General features: G+C 50.5%; 1 protein-coding gene across 1 annotated transcript in view; it reads right to left on the reverse strand.

The window, feature by feature from the left end:
- LOC309554510 (asialoglycoprotein receptor 1-like) overlaps nt 1–5,306 on the reverse strand; it is a 28,199-nt gene extending 22,893 nt beyond the window's left edge. Inside the window, exon 1 of the mRNA XM_082256259.1 lies at nt 5,254–5,306. The gene's annotated coding sequence lies outside the window, so the exon portion shown is untranslated. The remainder of the gene's footprint in view (nt 1–5,253) is intronic.
- Between the last annotated feature and the right edge of the window lie 731 nt (nt 5,307–6,037).

Here is a 6,037-nt window from a genome sequence, read left to right on the forward strand (position 1 = left end):
GGATGGAGGTATGAAGGGTGACCTCCTCTGAGTTGTTGGATGGAGGTATGAAGGGTGACCTCCTCTGAGTTGTTGGATGGAGGTATGAAGGGTGACCTCCTCTGAGTTGTTGGATGGAGGTATGAAGGGTGACCTCCTCTGAGTTGTTGGATGGAGGTATGAAGGGTGACCTCCTCTGAGTTGTTGGATGGAGGTATGAAGGGTGACCTCCTCTGAGTTGTTGGATGGAGGTATGAAGGGTGACCTCCTCTGAGTTGTTGGATGGAGGTATGAAGGGTGACCTCCTCTGAGTTGTTGGATGGAGGTATGAAGGGTGACCTCCTCTGAGTTGTTGGATGGAGGTATGAAGGGTGACCTCCTCTGAGTTGTTGGATGGAGGCATGAAGGGTGACCTCCTCTGAATTGTTGGATGGAGGTATGAAGGGTGACCTCCTCTGAATTGTTGGATGGAGGTATGAAGGGTGACCTCCTCTGAGTTGTTGGATGGAGGTATGAAGGGTGACCTCCTCTGAGTTGTTGGATGGAGGAATGAAGGGTGACCTCCTCTGAGTTGTTGGATGGAGGTATGAAGGGTGACCTCCTCTGAGTTGTTGGATGGAGGTATGCAATGGGACCTCCTCTGAGTTGTTGGATGGAGGTATGAAGGGTGACCTCCTCTGAGTTGTTGGATGGAGGTATGAAGGGTGACCTCCTCTGAGTTGTTGGATGGAGGAATGAAGGGTGACCTCCTCTGAGTTGTTGGATGGAGGTATGCAATGGGACCTCCTCTGAGTTGTTGGATGGAGGTATGAAGGGTGACCTCCTCTGAGTTGTTGGATGGAGGTATGAAGGGTGACCTCCTCTGAGTTGTTGGATGTAGGTATGAAGGGTGACCTCCTCTGAGTTGTTGGATGGAGGAATGAAGGGTGACCTCCTCTGAGTTGTTGGATGGAGGTATGAAGGGTGACCTCCTCTGAGTTGTTGGATGGAGGAATGAAGGGGGACCTCCTCTGAGTTGTTGGATGGAGGTATGAAGGGTGACCTCCTCTGAGTTGTTGGATGGAGGTATGAAGGGTGACCTCCTCTGAGTTGTTGGATGGAGGTATGCAATGGGACCTCCTCTGAGTTGTTGGATGGAGGTATGAAGGGTGACCTCCTCTGAGTTGTTGGATGGAGGTATGCAATGGGACCTCCTCTGAGTTGTTGGATGGAGGTATGAAGGGTGACCTCCTCTGAGTTGTTGGATGGAGGCATGAAGGGTGACCTCCTCTGAGTTGTTGGATGGAGGTATGAAGGGTGACCTCCTCTGAGTTGTTGGATGGAGGTATGAAGGGTGACCTCCTCTGAGTTGTTGGATGGAGGTATGAAGGGTGACCTCCTCTGAGTTGTTGGATGGAGGTATGCAATGGGACCTCCTCTGAGTTGTTGGATGGAGGTATGAAGGGTGACCTCCTCTGAGTTGTTGGATGGAGGTATGCAATGGGACCTCCTCTGAGTTGTTGGATGGAGGTATGAAGGGTGACCTCCTCTGAGTTGTTGGATGGAGGCATGAAGGGTGACCTCCTCTGAGTTGTTGGATGGAGGTATGAAGGGTGACCTCCTCTGAGTTGTTGGATGGAGGTATGAAGGGGGACCTCCTCTGAGTTGTTGGATGGAGGTATGAAGGGTGACCTCCTCTGAGTTGTTGGATGGAGGCATGAAGGGGGACCTCCTCTGAGTTGTTGGATGGAGCCACCATTCCACTGAGGAGACCTCTGGGAGATAATTGGACATTTCTCTGGAGTTTAGGAGTGACGTCTTTCTCATTACAGAAGAGAGATCAGGAAAGATTTGCTGCAGAAGAGAGACTGATGGGACTGCAGGCAGCTCCTCCACACTTATCAGACACTTATTTCGCTAATCTAAAAAGAAACCCACGAAGCATCCAGGGTCCAGAAGAGGGAGTAAGGAGGAATCTGTGGTCCAGAAGAGGGAGTAAGGAGGAATCTGCTGTCCAGAAGAGGGAGTAAGGAATTATCTGCTGTCCAGAAGAGGGAGTAAGGAGGAATCTGCTGTCCAGAAGAGGGAGTAAGGAGGAATCTGCGGTCCAGAAGAGGGAGTAAGGAGGAATCTGCTGTCCAGAAGAGGGAGTAAGGAGGAATCTGCTGTCCAGAAGAGGGAGTAAGGAGGAACCTGCTGTCCAGAAGAGGGAGTAAGGAGGAATCTGCTGTCCAGAAGAGGGAGTAAGGAGGAATCTGCTGTTCAGAAGAGGGAGTAAGGAGGAATCTGTGGTCCAGAAGAGGGAGTGAGGAGGAATCTGCTATCCAGAAGAGGGAGTGAGGAGGAATCTGCTGTCCAGAAGAGGGAGTAAGGAGGAATCTGCTGTCCAGAAGAGGGAGTGAGGAGGAATCTGCTGTCCAGAAGAGGGAGTAAGGAGGAATCTGTGGTCCAGAAGAGGGAGTAAGGAGGAATCTGCTGTCCAGAAGAGGGAGTAAGGAGGAACCTGCTGTCCAGAAGAGGGAGTAAGGAGAAATCTGTGGTCCAGAAGAGGGAGTGAGGAGGAATTTGCTGTCCAGAAGAGGGAGTAAGGAGGAATTTGCTGTCCAGAAGAGGGAGAATGGAGCGCGCAGAGTTTATAAATAGTCCAGCCAGCAATAAATATCTAAAAATACCAATGATCAGGGTAGAGGGTAATCCATAAGATGTCCCTGGTCTGTAGTTATGGGGGTATTATAAAGGAATGGGCGGGACCACCTGTGGTCGCGGTCCTTAGAGCTGTGACCGGCTCTGTATAGACCAAGAAAAAAGAAGCAGAAAGGGAAGGAAGCGCCTTGTAGTATCCAAGGATATGGATATCCAAGTCTAGAATACTACTGGCTGGCTGGCGCCTCCTTCCCTTTGTGGTCCATAAAATGGACTGAGGAGGTATTTGGGGTCCAGAAGAGGGAGTAAGGAGGAATTTGTGGTCCAGAAGATGGACTGAGGAGGTATTTGGAGTCCAGAAGGGGGGCTGAGGAGGTATTTTAGGTCCAGAAGAGGGAGTAAGAAGGAATTTGTGGTCCAGAAGAGGGCACAGAGGAGGTATTTTGGGTCCAAAAGAGGGAGTAAGGAGGAATTTGTGGTCCAGAAGATGGAATAAGGAGGCATTTGGGGTTCAGAAGAGGGACTGAGAAGGTAAGTGGGGTCCAGAAGAGGGAGCAAGGAGGAATTTGTGGCCCAGAAGATGGACTAATGAGGCATTTGGGGTTCAGAAGAGGGACTGAGAAGGTATGTGGGGTCCAGAAGAGGGAACAAGGAGGAATTTGTGGTCCAGAAGAGAGACTGGGGAGGTATTTGGGGTCCAGAAGAAGGACTGAGGAGGTATTTGGGATCCAGAAGAGGGACTGAGGAGGTGTTTGGGGTCCAGAAGAGGGAGCAAAAAGGAATTTGTGTTCCAGAAGATGGACTGAAGAAATATTTAGGGCTTAGAAGAGGGACTGAGGATGTATTTGGGGTCCAGAAGAGGGAGCAAGGAGGAGTTTGTGGTCCAGAAGAGAGACTGGGGAGGTATTTAGGGTCCAGAAGAAGGACTGAGAAGGTATTTGGGATCCAGAAGAGGGACTGAGGAGGTATTTGGGGTCCAGAAGAGGGAGCAAGGAGGAATTTGTGGTCCAGAAGAGAGACTGGGGAGGTATTTGGGGTCCAGAGGAAGGACTGAGAAGGTATTTGGGATCCAGAAGAGGGACTGAGGAGGTATTTGGGGTCCAGAAGTGGGTGCAAGGAGGAATTTGTGGTTCAAAAGATGGACTGAGGAGATATTTAGGGTCCAGAAGAGGGACTGAGGAGGTATTTGGGGTCCAGAATAGGGAGAGAATGGATTTGGGGTATTAAGCAGGAGAAAATCAGAGTCCAGAACAGAGACTGAGGAGGGTTTGGGGGACTAAGAAAGGAACAGAGGAGGGATCGAGGGACCAGAAAAAGGACCAAGGAGGGATTAGGGTCCTAGAAAAGGGGCCGAGGAATGACTGGGAGAATAGGGGGGATTGTGGTACTGGAGGAGGGACAGAGAAGAGATTAGGCACCTAGATAAGTGACTCAGGAGAGATTTGTGGTTAGGAAGAGGAACTGTGGATGGATCTGGGGTTCAGGACAGAGACTGAGGAAAGATTTGTGGTTCAGAAGACAGATTAAGGGTCCAGAAGTGAGACTGAAGGGGGACTTAGGGACCAGTTGAGAGTCTGAGGAGTGATTAGGGTGTCCAGTAAAGGGGGCTAAGAGGGATTTGGAGACCAAAAGAGAGATTGAGGAGAGATTGGGAGCCCAGATTGGGGACTAAAGAAGGATTGGGGGTGCAGTAGAAAGACTGAAGAGAAATTTAATCTCCAAAAGAGGGACCAAGGAGGAATTTGTGGTCCAGAATGGAAGCAAGAAAGAATTTTGGGGTCCTGGTAAGGGACTGGGGAGGAATTGAGGGACTTGAAGATGGAAAGAGGAGGGATTGGGGGTCAGATAAAGGACTGAGGATAGATTTGTGGTTCCAGAAGAAGATGGACTGAGGAGAGATTTGTGGTTCCAGAAGAAGATGGACTGAGGATAGATTTGTGGTTCCAGAAGAAGATGGACTGAGGAGAGATTTGTGGTTCCAGAAGAAGATGGACTGAGGAGAGATTTGTGGTTCCAGAAGAGGGACTGAGGAGAGAGCCCAGAATGGGAAGAAGAGGGACTGGGGGCCCGTAATGAGGGTCTGAGGAAAAATTTGGGGGTCCAGAAAGGAGAGCTAGGAGGGATTTAGGGCCAAAGAGTGAGATTGAGGGATTGGGGGCCATAAAAAGCTACTCTAGAAGGATTGGGGGTCCGGAATGAGGGTCTGAGGAAGGATTGGGGGTCCAGAGGAGGGACCGAGGATGTATAATGAACCTAAAAAATGGACAGGAGGAATCTGTGGTTTATCTCAATCTTCAAGGCTGGTTCAACCGCCTGGATCACCATCAGGAAAGCGGAGTAACCCTTTAATTAGAGGCGTCTGGGGGAGGAGAGAGGAGACCCCAAATATTGCTGAAAATTTCCTCCACCGACCACAAATCAGTGATAAGTATTGGTTGGGTTCCCCACACATCCACCAATCACAGTCCGTCTCCGCAGTACGTTCGGGAATTTCTCCTCATCTGGGGGGGTGGGGAGAATTTTATGGGGTTAATAAAAAATGGAGAATTGTAGAGGATTGGATATCCCCCATGATGGAGCCACACCCCCCCCCCGGATCTGAATGCAGCAATAGAGCGCCATCCAAAGATGGGACGGGGTACTGCACCTTACCTCCCGTGTCTGCCAGACCTTCTCCGTCCGATGCTCCCGAGGGACTGCTGAGTCCCCCCACAGTTCCCGGAAAGGCGAAACGCCGACTCCGCAATCTGCTCTTCAATATTACACAACATCGAAATTCTGAGGAATCCAAAACTTCCCCCCCCCCTCCAACCAACTGCAGAGAAAACAGGAAATCAGAGAAACGAGGGACAGCGAGGGAGCGCGTCCAACATTAACCCCTTCCACCACCATCCGTTCTATGGACTCCGCCCCCTACACGAGGGAGCGCGTCCAACATTAACTCCTTCCCCCACCATCCGTTCTATGGACTCCGCCCCCTACACGAGGGATTGCATTCATCATTAACCCCTTCCACCACCATCCGTTCTATAGACTCCGCCCCCTACATGAGGGAGCGCCTCCAACATTAACCCATTCCCCCACCATCCATTCTCTGGACTCCACCCCCTACACGAGGGAGCGCATCCATCATTAACCCCTTCCACCTTCTGTTCTATGGACTCTGTCCCATTCACGAGGGAGCCAATCACAGGAGAGATCACTGCACTCCCCCCATCATACAGATAAAGGGGGACTTTGGACTAATAACCAATCAGAGAAGATGAGGGAGTTGATCCATCATTAACCTCTTCATGTCCCCCAGATATAATCCATTCCAGATACTGCGCCTCGTAAAAGAAGTAACCAATCAGAGAAGGGTCACTGCACTCCCTAATAAACAGATGAAGAGGGACTCTGGACTTGTAGAGAAACTGTGCAGAATCTGTAGGGGTGA

The sequence above is a fragment of the Pelophylax lessonae genome (assembly GCF_965119305.1).
Source record: "Pelophylax lessonae genome assembly, chromosome: 4".
Lineage (NCBI taxonomy): Eukaryota > Metazoa > Chordata > Amphibia > Anura > Ranidae > Pelophylax > Pelophylax lessonae.